Consider the following 21,452-nt stretch of genomic DNA (forward strand, 5'->3'; position numbering starts at 1 on the left):
GAAGGCAGATGAGGACTGACGACTTGAGGGTGCTGGATTCTTGAAGAGGACTTTGGGATGGTTTTATGGCTCTACAGGTAGAGGCTCAAGAAGCTGTGACCAGACAGTGGGCTTTCTAAATCTTGTATTTCTGAGGTGGGAATCAAGAGAATGGTAATGCTAAGGCCTGGGTGTGGCCATGGGAGCGAGGAGATTACTGTAATAGGATGGAAATGAAATTATTGGCACGAAGAAGGGCCAGAAAATGTAGGCTTTGTTTGAAAGGGGGTGAGAGTGACTCTGATCACGGAAGTGACCCAGTAGGATATCAATTTGAAGTCTGCTAAGATAACTGAAACCAAGAGGAACAGCAGTTTTAGCTCCTGTCTTAAAACAGGCAGGTCACATTGAAAATTTCTGGAAAGAACTCCAGGTGGGCTGATGGGTGCTTTAAACAGGGAAGCTAGAGACACGAGAAGAATGCAGGAACAACCAGCGCAACCAAAATACATTGCAAACATCTCCAGTTAAGTGAAAGGAGCTGAGGGATGTCTGGCCAAAGATCCCTGAGGTGGGCAGTGACTTCTGGAAAGGCATCAACAAATTAGACATATTTTCTGTTCAGACATCTTCTGAACATGAACAACACTTCAATCAGTGGCATTCAGGGAGGATCATTTCTGTTAAAATAAGTGATTCTTCTCTAGCTCTCAGGGATATGATGTTGAAGGAAAGAACAGACCAGGGACAGGAATGTTGTGTATGATTTTAGAGAAATCATTGTGATTTTGTATTGATTTGTACCAGAGAAATAAAGTGTAGTTTAATGAAACACATAATGTTCTCAGCCAGGGTAGCACATCAGCCTGGAAATGAGGGGGAAATGGTTGGTAGATTGAATTCTACAGATGATGGCAGTGCTTTTAGAGCAGAGGCTATTAACCTTTCCAACATGGAGTTACCCTCTCCTCAGGACAGCAGGAGGCAGCGGGGCATGGTGGTAAGGCTGAGTTCCATGATTAGACTCCCTAATTCTGAATCCCTGCTTTTGAGATAGTCACCAGGTGTCCTCGGGCAAGTTATTTAACCTCTGCGTGTTTCAATTCCCCTATTTTAAAAATTCGCCTTCTTGTCATTTTAACCATCCACACTGTAACCCTCCCCAGAGGTCAGCAATATCACTGTTTTTGGTGTATACCTCTGAAGATATTCTATGTACTTAACAGTCCACAGGTGTATTCATTTTCTCTCTTTTTTACAAAAATGGAAAAGCACTTTTCTGTACCCTTTTCCAAAAAAAAACTGACAATACTTTCTTAGAGCTCATTCCAAGCGTTACACAAAGAGCCTCCTCAACTGTATTAAAACAGCTTTCACATTCGTTATCGTATTTGGAAATGACTGGTTTACTCTTTCCTTGTTGTGCGACAAGAAGCAGGGTTAATAAACTTGCCTGCTGACACACAGTGCGAAAGTTTCGGAGCTTGAGCCAGGACACAAGACTTCCAACACCACGTCCATTGTTCATTTCTTAGATCAGCCTACCTGTGAAATTGATCTGAGACGCAATGCTTTCTCTATAACAAGTCCATCTGGATGTTTGCGTTTAGTGGCACCGTTACCCTAGCCCAGTGTCTAACTAAATATAGTTGTTCTATAAATGTTTGCTGAGTGGAATAGGATTGGTTAATTCCTAACCCTGGATGATGATTCACATTTTTATCATTAGTCCCTCATGTTTCCTAGGAGATATATCCTTAGCATATGTGCTAACGGAAATACTGGGCATGGGTGCAAATACAAAATGTCCTGGTCCCAGCCAAGTGCAAATTGTTTAGCAAGTTGGAAACATATGCACTATCCTACAGCTATCACACCAGTGAATCAGCTAGCACCCCTCCTGGCCCACAAGGCCTCCATTCTATGAGTTCTACTTCTCAGAAACAGTGTCTTTAATCTCCAGTTCTGTCTTCCTGTGCTTCCTGTATTTATTGAGCAGAAAGATGAACTGGGTAAATTGTGCACTGCTTAGAAAAATGTGCTTGTTTCCTTGGAAAATGATTACAGAAATTCACCTAGCTGTGTGTTTGTGCAAATGTGTGTATTAAGAAGGGGTGACACTCCCCTGTTTAGCGTGAACATATGCTCCCACGTGAAGACGGAAGCAAAAGCCCACGATTCTGAGAGTCCTACATCGCCCAGTTGTCTACGTGGGATGGCTGAGGGAGGCATCCATTAGGCAGCACTTAGTTAGGCTCTCTGCTTAGGCAGCTTTTATTTATTTTTACTGATAATTGAGGTATACAGTGCACATAGGAAAACCAGGTAGACAAAGCTTGAGTACCCTATTTGAGCCATGGGTTGCCTAATTTCCAATCAGTTGGGGATTTTCTAGTAGTCTTTTTTTTTTTTTTTTTTGATAAATTTATGTATTTATTTTTGGCTGCATTGGGTCCTCGTTTCTGCACGTGGGCTTTCTCTAGTTGTGGTCAGCGGGGGCTACTCTTCGTTGTGGTGCGTGGGCTTCTCATTGTGCTGGCTTCTCTTGTTGTGGAGCACAGGCTCTAGGTCGCGGGCTTCAGTAGTTGTGGCACGTGGGCTCAGTAGTTGTGGCTCACGGGCTTAGTTGCTCTGCGGCATGAGGGATCTTCCTGGACCAGGGCTCAAACCCATGTCCCCTGCATTGGCAGGCGGATTCTTAACCACTGCACCGCCAGGGAAGTCCTCTAGTAGTCTTTTTATTATTAATTTCTAACTTAATTCCAGGGGACATACTTTGAATAATTTCAATACTTCAAAATTAGTTGAGGTTTGGTTTATGATCTAGCTTATGAACAATTTTGATAATCCTCACAGCCACACTATGAGAGAGATATTGTCATCCCTCCATTTTACAGATAAGGAAACTGGCACTGGAGAGGCTAAAAAAACTTACTCAAGGTTGACTTGAAATTTGAATGCAGGCATCCTGGCTCTTAAGTCCATCCTCTTAACCACCATGTTATAATGCCTCCACCCACAAGAGGAAAAAAAGGCAGACTCTATAAAATGTCCAATATCTGATATCTTATGATATTTGTTCCAGATGACAGCCTGTACTTAGCACAGGTGAAACACGATGAACTTGTTTTCAGGGTCTTATGATGGGAGCTGGTTATGCAAACTTATCAGTGGGAGGGATGGGTCCATTGGTCCAAGGATCCTCATGGGAAGGAATTCAGTATAAGAGGAGAGGCTACTGAAAGAGGCATGCTTGGGTTGTGGACAAAGGATCATTACTGGGGGTGAAATATGATAGGAGTTATCCTACTCACACTTCCTTCCGTTGGTTCTACCCTTTGCACCAGGTCTTTTTGCCCAAGACCTGGAAAGGGGAGTGGAAACAAGAATAGAATTACTTTGTAGGTGAGAAGTATTTCCCCATTTGGCCACATCACAAAGGGTGAGAACCATGGAAGACTGGTCAGGGAGCCACACCTCCCAGATCACCTCCCATGAGCCACAACATAGGCCCCAGGTTTCCTCAAGGTCACTGGTAGCCATATGAAGGAGACATCAATCTAGATTCCATTTGCACACCCCACAAGAACAAGGGTGCCCAAGCAGCAGTGGAGGAGAATCACAGTGACCCAGAGACCTGGGGTCTGAGCAGGCAGAGGTGTCTGCTGGAGTTTTCTCAGCTCAGAAATCACAGGCAGAGCCAGAGGCCTACAGCTTGGTTACATGCCCCGACCTCCCCTCTAGGCTGCTAAGGCCTGAGAAATATGGTGTGTATGTTGCATTTCTATGGCAAGCAGAGCACCCAACTGTCCCCAAAGGTAGAAGGATAAAAGCAACATTGTGTTTGTAAAACACATGGAAGGTTTTTTGTGCTTTTCAACACAAATTTATAATATATTGTAACTGAATTGTAATATAAGATAACAGTGCTGTAAACTCACCTAATTATCAAAATTCACTCCTACTTGCTACTGGAAGGACAACTTAGAGGGTGATTGATACTAATGTACTTAACTGTTTTTATGTTTTTAGTCTTTGACCTAGCTCGCTGAGCATGAGAGTGTTCTTGTCATGGTACCAGATAAAGAAATTCTTTGAATGCTTTTAAATACAATTTACATGGAAAAGCTTTCAAGTCACCATTTGATTCCTTCTATTTTTTTTTTTAGGTTCTTTACTCTAAAGAGAGTTCATAAAGCACTCTCACATAAAATATCTCAACTGATCTTCAGAACAACCTTAGGTAAGGCAGCTTCTATTATCCTCACTTTTCTTTTGGAGAAATTGAGACCCAAAGAGGCATAATGGCATGTCCAGGGTCACAAGTAGGAGAAGTAGAAGAACTGGATCTGAGCTCCATTCTTTGGAATTTAAGTCCAAAGTTTTTCCACTTCATCTCATGTTCTCTACCTGACCATCCATCCATCCATCCATCCACCCACCCACCCACCAATTAATCATTAATTCATTCAATGAAAATATCTGAGTGCCTCTCACGAGCCGGGCATTGTACTAGGTGCTATGGCAAATAGAAGTATGAGGCAGCCACAGATCCTGTTCTCAAGGAATTTCTAATACACTAGAGATACCAGCTATGGAGCTGAGTAATTCCAAACTGAGGCAGAACGTGGTAAGTACAAGAGAATCAAAATGTGCTACAGGAGTTCTGATGCAGGAGGGATAACTTAGAGCTGGTAGACAGAGGAATAAGAAATGGAACATGACATGACATATTTGGAAGGAGGCCATAGTATGGGAATGCTATGTGTAGAGAAAAACCTTTTGAAATTGATTGGCTATGAGAACAGTCCAAGGAGAACCTGAAATCACTTAGGGGAGCAAATACAGAGAAAAGAGAGAGAGAACATATCTAAGAGGGAACAGAAGTGGAAGAGTTCCAACCAGTGAAATGATCTTTTATTTATTTGTTTGTTTGTTTATTTATTTATTTATGGCTGCGTTGGGTCTTTTTTGCTGCGCATGAGCTTTCTCTAGTTGCGGCGAGCGGGGGCTACTCTTCATTGCGGTGCACGGGCTTCTCATTGCGGTGGCTTCTCTTGTTGCGGAGCACGGGCTCTAGGCGCGCGGGCTTCAGGAGTTGTGGCACGCAGGCTCAGTAGTTGTGGCTCACGGGCTTAGCTGCTCTGCAGCATGTGGGATCTTCCTGGACCAGGACTTGAACCCGTGTCCCCTGCACTGGCAGGTGGATTCCTAACCACTGTACCACCAGGGAAGCCCTGAAATGATCTTTTTAAAAGAATGTATATAGTATGGAAGCAACCTAAGTGTCCATCAACAGATGAATGGATAAAGAAGATGTGAGATATACATATATACACACACATACACACAATGGAATACTACTCAGCCACAAAAAAGAAGGAAATGTTGCCATTTGCAGCAACATGGATGGACTTGGAGGGTATTTTGCCAAATGAAATAGGTCAGACAGAGAAAAACAAATACTGCATGATATCACTTATATGTGGAATCTAAAAAATACAACAAACTAGTGAATATAACAAAAAAGAAACAGACTTACAGATATGGAGAACAAACTAGTGGTTACCAGTAGGGAGAGGGAAGGGAGGAGGGGCAATACAAGGGTAGGGGATTGAGTGGTACAAACTATTAGATATAAAATAAGCTCCAAGGCTATATTGTACAACATGGGGAATATAGCCAATATTTTATAATAACTGTAAATGGAGTATAACATTTAAAAAGTGTGAATCACAATATTGTACACCTGTAACTTATATAATGTTGTACAGCAACTATACTTCTACTAAAAAACAAATAAAATTTAAAAGGGATAAGAAAAAGAATGTGTATAGATTTGAAAGTTCTGAGCCAAAGAAAAAGAGCCTGAAAAGTGGCCACTAACATCTAGGTGGTATAGAGAAATAGTACTTCTAAACTCAGGGAGCATTTTCTGCTCAGTCTGCATATTTGGAGTATCTCATGGGCAAGGGCAACATAAAAATCTGATATAGGTGCTTCCAGAGCAGGTTTGGGTAGAATCTAAATCAACAAATATAGCAGAGTTAGGACAGCTAAGAAAATTGGAAATCTGAGATTTTGGAAATGAGTCTGTTAGGAGTGTTAGGGTAGCAGTTTGGTAGGCAAAGTGAATGAGGTTTAGAAGTTGGGATCACAAAGGGATTCTCAGTGTCTAGATGTGATCTGCATATTTAATATGAAATGTGTATGTTATATAGCATTTTCTCTTAAATATACATTTTAGTATGATTTTGTGACAGCTATTTGCCCTGTATATCTAATATTTCCTATAGTGGTAAGAAAAGAAATTAGGGAAATATACCAATGAGAAATTATTATTAGGCCAGGAAACTAACTGCCTCGAGGAATTAATCTAAAAATTGTCTGGATAAAGGTATTATGTACATGTTATCTCATCAAAGGGCCTGAGTTATACTGACTTGTTCAGGCATTAGGTGCAAGTGACCCCAAAAGGACCAAATGATAATACTTCCAACCATTCAATTCACCCAAGGGAGAAAATGTGGCTAAATTTGTGTTTTCCTAGACTATAAAGAACCCATGAAAGGAGGGACCCTTTTTGATCATCTCTGCATTCCCTATGCCTAGCACTACACCTAGAAGGTAGAGCTGTTTCCCTGAACACATGCATACAACTTCATCTGTCAGCACCTCATATATTCCTTGTAGTTCTTCAAAGACTACATAGATGGTGGGGTGTTTAAGAGATATAGACATTAAGTGCCATAGGAATTCAGACTAGGAGAAATCCCTTCTGTGGGGAGGCCCCGAAAGGCTTCTTAGACAAGGTAGGACCTAGTGAGATTTACATTGGCAAGGAGAAACAAGGGGGATATTCCCTAACACTTCAGTGCCCAGAGGACATGTGGGACTTTGGCAGGAACCCAGAGAGATGGAGCTAGAGAAACAGAGCTTTGGAAGGAATAGCCTTGCGTCAGAATTGTATTGATAGTCTGCAAGGAATCTGAGACCACTTGCCTCCGAATAGAAATGAAAATTTGAGCATGGAGAGATTCCCTAATGGAGAGGAAGAGAAGAAAGGCAGGGAGTAGGCACAGATCTCTGGGTAAAACCTCCCTCAGGGGATGAGAAGTCCACTAAGTCAAATTCAGCAAAAGGTGAATGAGATAAAGCCCTCATACAGGTCAGAGCAGCTCCTGGTAAAGGAGGTAAAAAGGAAGCAGGGTTTCAAGTGAGCAGGGAGGAAAAGTTGATAGGCTTGATTTGGAATGTCTGGTCTTCCTACTTGCAAAGCTGAAGTTTAAAAAAAAAAAAGTATGTTAGAGGAAGCAACTGGAGATAAAAAGAAATAAACAGATCTCCAGTAAGGCGCTGCACACTTCCTAGAGCCTGCGGCTCTTCGCTTTCCTCCCCGTTTCCCTGAGCAACGATTCACCGCGGGAGTCCTCGGTGTAATTTCCTTGTCCGGGCGGCGCCAATTTACCAAGCTCTAACATCAGCCCTTCCCCCATCCTCGGCCGTTGCCTCATTAGTGCTGTGAGAAAAATTAATTTATTGAGCAGCATTTTCTTTGTGGTTGCCGGTTAAATTCTTCCAGGGCTAAAATGTCCATGCGTTTCGGAGAAGAAACTGAGAACGTCTCCGAAGTCTCACTAAGCATTTGTCTGAAACAAAAATGTGACGCTCCTTCACTCTTTGCCTTCCTCACTTCTGGCCCCCATCCCACATTCAGCAGGGCCTGGGGATCTTCCCTGAAGAAGAGGAAAACAGGTTTTCTGGAAGAAGCGACCTGCTGGTCGGCAAAGCACCATTACTAAGCTTGAAGACCGAGGTTTGCAGATTTCCCACGATGCTGCGGCAGCCTCAGAGGCTTGAGAAAGCACGTGTGCTGTGTCATGTTGACCCAGGAAGCCGACTGCAGTGATCACTGCATGAATGGAGAGGGAAGGGACTTTTAAAGGACTTTCCAGAAGCCAGGGTAGGTAACAAAGGTCTTCCACAGCAACGCCAGAGCTGAAGCAAGAAAACATGCCTGGGTAACAGGCAGTTATTAAATCTCAGTGGCTAGAGATGACAAAAATACTACCAGTGACATGTGTTTGAATACTTACTGTGGGACAGGCCCTGAATGCTTTGCGTATATTCACTCATCTAAAACTTAAAACTGTATGAGTTGGGCACTGTCATTAAGACAATTTTATGCAAAAAGAGGAAAAAAAAAAGGAAATAATGCAGATAAAGCAGTCCACTTTTTTTTGGTCATGGCCACGTGGGATCTTAGTTCCCCGACCAGGGATCGAACTCTTGCCCCCTGCAGTGGAAGCCCGGAGCCCTAACCACTGGACCTCCAGGGAACTCCCAAAGTAGTCCACTTTGACCACCACATACTAGTGCCCTTGGAGTTCCAGATGTTTCTCTATGCATTTACACATAGGCATTTGATGGCTACTTAGAATTTGCCCAGTTTTTTTCCACTGTAAACAGCATGGCATTGCAAATCGTTCTTCAAGGTAGAGACCAGGAAGTGGAATTGCTGGTGGGAGGGAATGTAGATTAAAAAAAAATTTATTAGCTACTCCAAATTGTCCTCCAAAAAGGCTTTTTCAATTTATTTCCTCACCAATCGTGTGCAAGAATACACCTTTTGCTATTCCTCAGAAAGACCTGCTGTTATCAATCTTTTTACATTTTGTGCCAATCTTGTGTGAAAAATGATGCCTTGTTATTATTTAATTTGTTTTCCCTTGATTAGTAGTGAGGCTGTGTATCTTTTCTCATTGGCTATTTGTCTTTCTTCTACAAATTAGCTCCTCATGTCTTCATTTGCTTTTATTTGGGGCTGTTTGTCTTTGTTTTGTTGATTTATTAGACTTCTTTACATAGTCCACATTTCTGTTTCTTATATATATGATAGATATTTCCTTCCAGTCTATACTTTCTTATATTTGTAGTCTGTGGGGTCTTCTGCCACTTAAAAGTCGGATGTATTCAAAGATATTTGCCTTTCTTGCTTTTGCATGTTGTGCCTTTGCGTCTTCTGCTGTGTTTTATACTTTTATGCTTTTACTTTCATGGTCAGCTCTTTAAAACATCTGAAACATATTAAACACAGGTGGAAGGTTCTCTCTTCTTTACCCTAGACGCAGAACATCTGAAGAGAATTCTAATTATATAGCTACACCCAAACCCAGGAGAGGTAAGCAGCAGCGTCCAACATCTCATCTGGGGATGTGCTGGCAGGTGCTGGAACTTTGCAAGAGAGTGTTACCGAAGGCATAAATCGACATCCCCAAACAGCTTAGGGAATCAAATTCTTCAAAATTGGTTTTTTCAGCGTGGACTCTGAATGGAGTGTTTTCCAGAATACATCAGTACTCTGGGATATTAATAGGATCTTCATAACTATCACAGGAGGAGAGGTTTTTGTGCACACCTGATTGGGAGAGGCTTGGTTAAACAGTGTTAAATGGGTTTCTTTGGGGACGGCTCACTTAGTAAACATTTATATTGATCAGAGGCTGCAAGTTGTCTTCAGATGGAAGTTTACAGTGTTTTGAAAAATCTAAGGGATCATTTAGTTCAGAGCCAATATTCTCAATCTTGGCTACATTTTCGAATAGCCAAGGGAGCATTAAACAAACATGGGTGGATCTGAATCTTGCAGGCCCAGAGATTGGATTTGACTGGTGCAGGGTGCAGTTTGGGCACAGGGAATTTTTAAAAGCTCCCTTGGGGATTCTAATGTGCAGCCCAGGCAGCGAACCACTGATTCGTCCAATGGCTTCATTTAATAGTCAGGGGAACAAACATTTGAAGGGTGGTGAAGTTTCACAAGCTAGTCTGGGGAATAGCTGGGACCGGACACAGATGTTTGGAACCCTAGGCCTGGCCTTTCCCTCTACACTACGCTACCAACACAGCATTAGGTGTGTAGGGTCCAACCTGGAGCACACATTACAGGCATCAGCTTTGGTGTATATCATATGCTTCCTTAGAGTGCCGTTGCTTCTGAACGTCCTCAGTTTCCTTATGTATAAAAGGGGCGTAATAATACCCCTTCTTCCTCACCTCAGACTTAGTCTGAGAATTGAATGAGCTAATGCATACTACCTCATTCCAAAGTGTTTTGAAACATGTACATTGTACAAATGAGAGTGATGCAAGTAGGCAGGTAAAGGCAGATAGTGGTGCCTGACGCAGTACCCAGTTCATGAAAGGGGTTCGGGAGCTGTTGGTTAACAGTGATTGATGGTAGAAATAAAAAGCAGCTGCTTACAGAACAGTTCCTTCACAAACACACCTGGAATCCCTCAGGTCTCAGGCAAGTTGTCAGCATTACCTCCCTCAGGGAACCCTTGATTAAAGTTACCATATTTCCAGCCCCAGGCGGTCAGAACATAAATTTCATATAATTAACATTCACATGCATATGCATGAACATTTGTATAATTTTGCACGCTGTGTTCAATAATCTCTGACTTAATAAAGTAGTGTACCCTGTGGTGGTCATGCTGGGGGTGTCTTTTTCCCTGGGCTCTCCCCTAATATAGAGGATAATTGTCAGGGTCCAGAGAGACAGGACAAATGGAGGGAGCTAAAGAGAAGTTGCAGGCAAAGGAGGAGGCATCCAGGTGCCTGAAAGAGAGGCCTCACTCTTGCTACAACAGAGCAGTTGCTCTGTGGCTTGCCTAGAGCATCATGAAACTGTCATGCTTTCCTGAAGAGGCTTTGGAAACATTTAAGGTTCGGCAGGAATCTGGAAAACCAGCCTGCAGGAGGCCATGTGTCTGGGAGACCCGCTACCTGCTTAGCCACAGAAGGAACTAGAGATGGAGGAGTCTGATGGTGGCATAAACATCACCACAGGCTTTCCCTTCAGCTGTAGCCCCTGACTCACAACCGCAGTTTGTGCCATTCATAATTAATTCAAAATATTACACAGTAGATGCTGGAACACAACGGTGAACATACAGACCCCACCCCTGTGTTTGTGGAGAATACACTGCATAGAGGATATGGACAAAAAGCAAGTTAATGAAAAAAGAATCTAATTTTGCAGCATTATGAAGGAAGGGCTGGAAAGGGATGGATGGATGGGGTGGGGGTAGGTGTCTGTTTTATTGAGGATGGTCAGAGGCTGATGGGTGAGAAAGGAGCATTTCAAACAGAGGGAACAGCATGCATAAAGGACACAGGGGTGACAAACTTGGCATGTTCAAGGAAGTCGAGGAAGACCAGCGTGGCTGGAGGATAGAGTGAGGAGGAACATGGCAGATGAACAGATGCAGATGGGGATACAGGCAGGGGCCAGATGACGCTAGCCATGGATAGGTGTGATACATCTGTTCTCCCAGTGAGGGATTCTGCTGCTGGTATTAGAGTCACAAACAGATGCTACCTCAGTTGTTTGGGGCTTGGCTAAAATCTATAATTAGTTATATAGGTTCATACTTGTCCTTTCCTTGGGGGTGAGTGCCCTTCAAATGGTCACAATCTGCATAGATAAGTTTATATCAAAAAGGAAAAAAACAGTAGCAATAGGAATCATATAACGTATAACAGTTTTTGGTTTGCAGATGCCTTTTACATTTGTTTCCTTATTAAATCTTCAGACCAAACCCATAAAATGTTGAGTGTATCCCCATACAAGAGAGGAAGAAATAGTGTCAGAGAAGTAACTTCCCCCAATCACACAGCTGCAGCTTGTAATACTTTATTTATAAGTATTATTATATTATAAATAGCAGGGCTGAGGCTGAATCCACATGTTGTGCGCCCCCCAGGCCAGTGCTCTTTCTACCATGTATATCGTGGTTCCTTCCCTCATATCTTTTCTGAAAGTGATTGTGATATTGAGCTAGATTTCTTCCAAGATGCTTGTTGACCCTGTAAGTTTGCGATAATAACAATATTTATTGATGGCCAGGCTTTTTGCATGATTTTCCTTATTTAATCCTCATAACAGTTATACAATGTATGTATTATTTTCTGCTTTTGATGTGCCACTGAGGTAGGAGAGTGTTAACTAACTTGTCTAATATGATACAGAAAGTGATAGAATCCAGGACAGTTTTCATTCCAACATCCATGCCAAATAGCTCTACTAGCTACTTCCCTGTGATTCTAGGAGTCGTGAAACTTGAGCTTTGGCCTGGCATGTTCTTAAGTTTGTCCAAATAATTTAATCTCTCTGCATCTTGGACTCCTAGTCTGTAAATAGGATGGTGAGCAGATTTCGTCTCAACTGGCAAACTCCAGTCCATCGGTTGTGGCTGCCAAGAGCTCTGTGTTGACAAGGATTTTCCTATTGTATCTGAGCTCAGCAGGAAGAGTGCAGTGATTATTTTGTGACGGCTTCCAGGGACAAGAGATAGGGTCAGTGTCTTTAATGACCATGACCTAGACTATTTGTAAAAGAGTCCTACTCTAAGCTCTGATGATCAAGAGCTCTTCTTAACTTACTTCACCTGGCACTGAGTTTAATGTTACCCAGGAATTCTACATGATCTGAACCAGGCTACCCTTTACTTTTCTACATGATTTATTCTGTACATCTTGTATTCTTAACAAGACTAAAGGATGTGAAACACAGTCACTTACTTCTTTTGCATACTACACAGTGGGCCTAGGACAGGGCTAAGCACATGGTAGTTGTTTTCTAAATGCAGATTTTTATCTTGCATAATTAATTATGCCTCAATTATGAAGAGGCAAAGCAATGCAGCTGCATGTTTACATTTGTCTTCAATACCTTATTAACTCCTGGAACCCCTTTGCAGAGTAGAAAGATACATTTTTAAAGATAAGGAAATATCTCACTGACATGTAGGTATAAGGAACTAAAATATAAATTGTTTAACAATAGATAAAAGGGGCAAATGAGAGAGAATTCAGTCTGAGGCTTCAGACCAATGGGATATTTGCTTCCCCTAGACTGGAGTTTGCTTCTGAATGGATTATGCTGGTATGAAGGATCAAAATAATTTATAAGCTGTTGGTGATCATCGTTAATGGGGATAAATAGTAGTTGTGGCAATTTCTAATTTACCACTTTTATTTATGAGGGCTTGTGCACATGTGAGGACACGTATACACCCCAGGCAGCCCTCTATACCAAACACTCCCCATGCTGTCTTTCTTCTGTTCATTTGTGCACATAAATCCTGTCATCTGCAATGCCTTTCATGTTGTCACTGCATGTCTTACTCAACCTCATGTCCCAGCTTAAATACCTAACTCTTTGAAGCACTCTTGATTTTTCCAGCTAGGTGCAAACTTTTCCTCTTGTGAACTCCCTATCACTGTAGTTGGACTTCACTGTGGTACTTTCTTTTTGAATTAGTGGGAATTGCAAAACAATCAGTCTTTCCTACTAGACTGTGAAAACAGTACCTTAAGGCCAGATAACATGTGTTATTTATCTTCGTGTATCTCCCAGTGTAACCTGTCTCACACTCTGATGTAAACAAGCCTTGTTAATAGTCTGCAAAGAGGGACTATTTATCAGGCCTGCCAGTCTGCACACCCAATATTGATGTGAGGCTCCAGGAGAGTTGAATATAGGGGTTTGGGGCTCCTGAGAGGTTCTAAGATAAAGATGGATGAATCGCAGTCACAGAGACGGGAGGGGACGTCAATAGAGCGAATGCAGTCACTTGCTCACGGAGAGACTGTGAGGATTAGTAAGAAGTGAAGCAGGCTAAGGACCAAACCTTGGGCAAACAACGCTTAAAGAGAGCAGAGAAAAAGAGGAGCCTCTGAGAGGGAATAACTGAGATGCAGAAGGAGAATCAGGATAGAGTGGAGCTATAGGAGCCGCAGGATGTGGTGAACGGTGTCAAAATTCAGAAAGCTCGAATAAGATGATGTTTAAAAAGTGTCCATTGGATTTAAAAATGGAGAAGATATGATGACCTTTGCAAAAAAAGATCCTGTGAAGGTGTGACTAAGTCGACCAACTGTTCCCATTGCTTGGGACTGAGGGGGCTCCCAGGACGTGGGACGTGCAGTGCTAAAGCCAGGAGGGTTCTAGGCAAACCAGGATGAGTTAGTCACTGTAGGTGAGGCAAAAAAAAAAAAAAAAAAAAAAATCAAACTCCGGGACTGACGGGTGACTGTGAGTGCAGTAGTAGCCACAGAAGTGGAGTTGGTTCTTTTAACTGCATGTGAAAGGGTGGAAAGAGATCTAGGCTGGATATGTGAAATAAGACAGAGATAGACAAATACTGTATGATCTGACTTATACATGAAATATAAATATAAAAATTAAAATTAAAAAAACCCACATAAGACCTTACACCTGTTAGAATGTCTGTCATCAAAAGCAAGAGATAACATGATGGAGAGGCTATGGAGAAAAGGGAACCCTCATGCATTGTGGGTGGGAACATAAATTGGTGCAGCCACTACGGAAAACAGTATGGAGATTCCGCAAAATATTAGAAGTAGAACTACCATATGATCCAGCAATCTCACTTTGGGGTACATATCTGAAGGAGATGAAATCACTGTCTTGAAGAGATATTTGCACTCTCATGTTCACTGAAACATTATTCACAATAGCCAACATATGGAAACAATCTAAGTGTCCATCTAGGAGTGAATGGATAAAGAAGATGTGATACATATGCATACACACACAATGGGATATTATTCAGCCCTAAGAAAGAAGGAAATCCTGTCATTTGAGACAACATGGATGGACCTTGAGGGCATTATGTTAAGTGAAATAAGTCAGATAGAGAAAGACAAATAGTGTATGATCTCACTTATATGTGGTATCTAAAAACACTAGACTCATAGAATGATGATTTCCAGGGCCTCAAGAGTGGAGTAAAAGGGGAGATGTTGTCAAAGGGTATAAACTTTCATCTATAAGATGAATAAGTTCTGGAGATCTAATGTACAGCATGGTAACTACAGTTAAAAATACTATATTATATACTTAAAAGCTGCCAAAAAAGTACAGCTTTAATGGTCTCACTATAACAAAAATAATTGTAATTTTGAGAGGTGAAGGATGTGTTAACTAACCTTATGTGGTAAACATTTCTCAATACATACATGTATAAAATCATAACATTGTACACCTTAAACTTACAAAATATTATATGTCAATTATATTGCAATAAAACTGGGGAAAAAAAGAAAACACAAAGGCAAAAAAATTGAAAATTAAGAAAATTAAAAAATCCAAACTCCTAGAAGAAATCAGATTTGTGCACATTTGTGGTTACCAGAGGTGGGGGATGGGAAAGGGGGAATTGCAGGAAGGAGGTCAAAAGGTACAAAATAAGTACGAGGCACGTAATGTACAGCATGGTGACTGCTGTACGGTATATATGAAAGTTGTTAAACGTGTAGATCCTAGGAGTTCTCATCATGAAAAAAAAATTTTTTTTTCCTTTTCTTTCTTTTTTTGTATCTATATGAGATGATAGATGTTAATTAAACTTATTGTGGTAATCATTTCACAATATATGCAAGTCAAATCATTACACTATACACGTTAAACTTACACAGTGCTGTATGTCAACTATATTTCAATAAAACTGGAAAAACATCTAGGCTGGAGAATAGAGACTTAGAGGTTTTCAGAGCTCAGGAGAGAGCGGAAGCCCAAGCGAGGCTGAGGTCAGGGGAAGAACAATGCCTAAAGAGGGAAATGTGAGGGCTGAAGGCCAAGGAGAGGATCCTCGATAAAGCAACATTTAAGTGATAGGAGAAAGGAAAAACGTTCCACCTGGTTAATCCTTTCACTCCTCAAATCATGGAGCCACGACAGCACGTGGCACAAATACATATTTGTCCGATGAATATACCTATGCAGTTGCACACATGGTTCTACGGGACCACATGTAAGTATGGGTGCACCAGGCATGTGTCATACACACTTTATATGTGAGAACGGTCAGAGCATGGGTAGAGAAAGGCGCATTGGAGGTGGCTTGGGTAGGTGCTGGCAATCAGGGGAGGCACAGTTGCCTGAGAATGCTCTCCCCTTAAGTGCTCTATGATTCTGCCCTCTGGGGACCTTTAAAAAAATCAGAGTGTCAGAGTCTTCTTGGGAACAAGAACAGTGACTCCACAGGGTCAGTGGCTCATCTCGGCTTCCTCGGGCATGGAGGGGATCTTGGGAAGACAGTGTGGCCCAGTGGGCGTTGTCCTGAGTGCCAATGACCACACAGGAGGCTGGCTTGTGCCCTGGCTTTCCCCAACCACTGGCCCTTCCTTTCCTCTCACTCTGGGACATTTATATTCATATTAATTAGCATTATTTGTATTCATTAGCCTTATATTAATCAGTGTGTTTTGGTTGCAAGTTACAGAAGATCCCAACAGGCTTAAACTATAGGGAAATTTAGGGTGGCACTAGGGTTGGTTAATGGAGGAATGTAACAATCTAAGTTTCTATTCGTCCATCCTCGCCTGGCTGTCTTTGTGTTTTCCAAGATAGCTTGCTACCACAGCATGGCTTAATGGAGGAAGAGGTACTATTTCTGTTCATGTGTCTCTCCGTCTCTACCTTTTTATTTTCAATAGACTTTTTTAGAGCAATTTTAGGTTCACAGCAAAGTTGAATGGAAAGTAGAAAGTTCCCGTATACCTCCTTCCCCCATAAAGGCACAGCCTCCCTCTCCATCAACATCCCACTCCACAGGGGTACATTTGTTACAATTGATGAACCTACACTGACACATCATAATCATCCAGAGTCTGGAGTTTACATTAGGGTTCACTCTTGGCGTTGTACTTTCTATAGGTTTGGAAGAATGAATAATGGCATGCATCCACCACTGTAGTATCAAAAGGAGTAGCTTGACTGGCCTAAAAATTCTCTGTGCTCCACTTATTCATCCTTGACTCCCCTCTGACCTCTGGCAATAACTTTTTACTGTCTCCATAATTTTGCCTTTTCTAGAATGTCATGATTGGAATGTCGTACAGTATGTAAACTTTTCAGATATGTGTCTTTTTTTTTTAATACCTCTTTGCTGGAGTATAATTGCTTCACAATGCGGTGTTACTTTCTGTTGTACGACAAAGTGAATCAGCCATATGCATACCTATATCCCCATATCCCCTCCCTCTTGAGCCTCCCTCCCACCCTCCCTATCCCACCCCTCTGGGTGGTCGCAAAGCACCGAGCTGATCTCCCTGTGCTATGCTGCTGCTTCCCACTAGGTAGCTATTTTACGTTTGGTAGTGTATATATGTCGATGCTACTCTCACTTCACCCCAGCTTCCCCCTTCCCAACATGACCAGATACCTCCTGCAGACTCCAGCGCATATCTCACTGGGCAGAACCAAGTCACATGGCTGCCTGTAACAAATCCACTGGGGGATGGTCAGACGAATCACGTAATCACAATTTTGGTGATGATGAGATGGTGGATTGGCCTCCCCTACTGCCTCACAAGTAATATCTGTGAAGACTGCCCTTGGTATGTTCTTCTTTTATTTAAAAAAAAAATTTGAAATAATAAACTCTGAATACTGAAAGACTAGTATTAATAAAAAGTGTAAATAGAAGGCACACCTATTCCAGAAGTGCTTTAGGTACTGCTGTACCAAGGTGTGTTTATAATTATTTTTTAACCTGTCTTTATTTAAGTCTCTGCTGAAGTGTTACCTTCTCTGAAAATCATACTCTGACTACTTAAAAATCATACCCTCTATGACTCTTTGAACCCTTATTCTCCTTCATTTTTGTTTAAAGCACTTCTTTCCATATGATACAACATTATGTATTTTTATTTGTTTGTTATCTATCTACCCTCTAGTCTGAGGGAAGGGACTGTGTTTTGTTGCTGCTGATTCTCCAGAACCTCAAGCAGTGTCTGACACATAGTAGATGCTCAATAAATATATGTTGAGAGGGAAATGGGGATCAGGAATGACAAACTAATTAGGATTTTCCTTCTGATGCAAGGAAGGGATTAAACACCAGAATAAAATGTAACCCCTGTTTGCCAGGAGAATGGGAAAATAACTGTTGAGTGGAAAATTATCTTTGTGAGTCAGAATGAGATAGTTGCCTATGTTTGGAGCTTCCTGGCTCTAAATAGCCTGTGACCCTCCACCTTAAAGGGGATTAAAATAACTCGGCATCAAGGGAACCATCTCCTTCATGCTCCAATCCATGTAAACTCTCCTTCAAAGTATCTGGCCCATGAGGCTGCCATTTAATTTTTTTTTTTTTTTGTCTTATCTAATTTGAGGTCTTTTCCAATCTGTCATAAAGTTGGCAAGAAGGAGACAAGGCCATGACTCAGACATACCTCATCAATGAGTACGTTCTGGCAAAAGCAACAGATAGATTTTCCTGCCTGTGTTTCCTATGCTAAAGCACCCATTCAAATGAGAGAGTATATTGAGTGCTTAGTACTATTATCAGCAGCAAAAATAATAATTATTATTCCTTACACTGATTTACCACCATATACTTTTCAAAGAGATTCCATCTCTATTCTCTCACTTGTTGATTGTAACAATTGGCAAAGTAATAAGGTAATCAGGGCAGATTGTTTTTTTTTTTTTTATTTAAAGATGAAGAATCAAATACTTCTTCCCTCCCTCCAAAGTGACTTGTCTACACAGTTAATAAGTGACAGAGCTTGGATATGAACTCAGATTTTCTGACACCATGTCCATTCTTTCCACAATACCCATATTGACAATTTCTTATTCTCTGACCCATGCTAAACAATGAAATTATTTATTTTGCATTTGGATTGAATTTGGCAAACATTTGCAAACAAGTCTATACCTCAACCATAAGGAAGGAGATCTCTCCAGTGCTTGAAGTATTTATCCCTAAATAAGTCACCAAATTTGATTCTTTCTTAAGCATTTACTGTATGCCAAGACTAGGGCTTGGCTCTGTGGATACACAAAGAGTAGAAGAAAGTTGACATAGGATGACTTTTGACTTCTTTTCCCACCTCTGGGCTGCCATAGTGCTTCATTTTAACCTTATTTTATCTGCTTAAACCTGTTGGGTGTTGATGGAGCTATAGAGTATGGGATAAATTCCAGGTCTGCTGTCCCTTAGGAATGCCCCTGTTTATAGCCATTCTGTTGCCTTGGAGCTACTCACTGCCTTCTGGCATTTCTGAGACCCCTCCTGGGATGTCCTTAACTTGTTTAGTGTCTTGGATCCTGCCTGTTGGCACAATACACACTGATTGAAAAAAAATGTTCCCATAACTTTCCCCTACATACTACTGTAATTCAGAGGGTTAACGTGGGAAGAAATTGTGAGGGGTAATCAAATTGGAAGGGAAAGGATACATGGCAAACTTCATTTGCCTAGAACTTTACATAAGATTGAAAAAATACCAATTGTCCCTGCAAAGTGTAAAGGGCTAATGGAGATTTGGGGGGAAGATAAAGACTGCCTCAAACTACCTGTAACTCTCTAAATAAAGCCCTGTGCTTTCTGCAACCTAAATGAAACTGAGATGCCAGAAATGCATTGGTATAATATAGCAAAAGAAATGAAATACTTAGGGGAGATAGGAATCCTGGAGTGGATCTGTTATGCATGCCTCATTCATTTCCCCCACAATGGCCATCAAAAGATCTCAGAAGATACTTCTTTCCACAGGACATTAAGATGAAATTTCTGTGTCTGGAAGTATGGCAAACTAGATGTTCTGGCTGACCCTCCTACCAAAACTAATTGAAACATCTGAATAAAATATTAAAAAAAAAAAGTGAATAGAGAATACTTGGAGTCCAAGACCAAAGTGAATAAAAAGGAGCAGACTATTGATACATACAAAATAGATTAATCTCAGCACCATTATGCTGAGTGAAAGAAGCCAGGCAAAAAACAGTACATACGGCATGATTTCATTTCTATAAAAGTCTCGGAACTTCAAATGAATGTACAGTGATAGAAAGTAAGCCTATAGTGATAGTTGACGGTGCAGTGATAGAAAGTGGTTGCCTGGGGATGAGGGTAGATGGAGGGATGTGCTACAAAGGGGCAGGAGGAAACTTTTGGGGGGGATGGAGATGTCCATTATCTTGATTATAGGGATGGCTTCATGAGTGTAAACTTCTAAAATTGATCAAATACGTGCAGTTTATGGTACTTCAATTATGCAGCAATAAGGTTGTAAAAACAAAACAAAACAGAAACAACTAACTGACAAAAAACAAAGTGATACCAGGAACTCAAACTTAAACTTCAGCTGTGAGGTGGGTCTTTACTCTGAGGACATACACTCAACTCTAGTGATCTTGATTTTCCCTTTCACGGTTTCACAGGGTGATGGGAAATGGAGAAAAAGCTCAAACTGGTGAGTAGAGTAGGAGAGCACCTGTACAAAGCTGAACTGCAAAGTCCTACACCTTTAATGTAGGGGTGACCAGAAAAGAAACCAGCCTCTCACTCTCTGGCCACTCAGGGGATAATGGTTTTTTATGTCTCCGTATAGTTATTTTATCTTGATAGCAAACACCAGTTTTCTGGATCAGGGATCAGACCAATATTTACGTATAGCCAATAAAGTTCTGGCTTCCCAGCCTCCATTTTCCCTCTTGGGGGGATGTGATAAGAGCAGGTGTTCACCCTGCATGTACAAAGGGGTCTATCCTACAGGAGAGGAGCCCTGAAATTATGACTCTCCAAGTTTATATAGGAATTGTTGCACAGTGACCACCCTCCCCCCTGCAGAGAGGGAGGGAAATATTTGCTCTCTGATGTAAACAGATCCTCTCTGGGAAGAAAGGGGAAAATCTCTAGTTCTTCAAAACCCTTTGAAATTTGGACAAATAGCTCCACGGGAGATAAACTTGCAGATTTCTCCAGGGTTATACACCATCTTTAACTAATGCTTGCCATTCACTTATTCTTTGCCAAACATATTTGGTCATATACAAACACGATATTAGTCACCTGCTTCCTGACCAAGGACAGATGAGGAAACTGCCTAGCGTGAGCTTAGGTGCATATTAGAAGGGGGGAAATATCTGCTTGAACATTCAAGCACAATATGGCCTCATTTAGACTGAATTCCCATCACCTGGATGGTAATACTAAATTAAATTAGATACTTAATTGATGATTTAACACTGATGAGGTATAGCTGAAGACAGAACTGGAAAATAAATCTAAAGAAATCAACCAGTATGCAGCAAGGAAAGACAAAAAGATGAAAAATACAAAAAAAAAGTTAATAGATATGGAAAGGAGAGTGAAACAGTTTATCATGAGTCTAAATGGAGTCCCAAAGGGAGAAAAGAGAGATAATGGAGAGGCAATTTTTGAAGAATAATGGCTCCAGAATTGATGAAAAACTCTAATCCTCCAATTTCAAAAGGCCAATGAATTCCACGCAGGTTAAGTTAAAAGACATACACTCCTAGGTACATCATAGTGTGTATTAAATCAACAAGTGAGAAAGACATATTATCCTCAAAAAAACACCTAGAGTACTAGACCAAGGAGTCAAATGATTTTGAAAAATTGAGATAT

This window comes from Balaenoptera musculus, chromosome 1, assembly GCF_009873245.2.
Source record: "Balaenoptera musculus isolate JJ_BM4_2016_0621 chromosome 1, mBalMus1.pri.v3, whole genome shotgun sequence".
Taxonomy (NCBI): domain Eukaryota; kingdom Metazoa; phylum Chordata; class Mammalia; order Artiodactyla; family Balaenopteridae; genus Balaenoptera; species Balaenoptera musculus.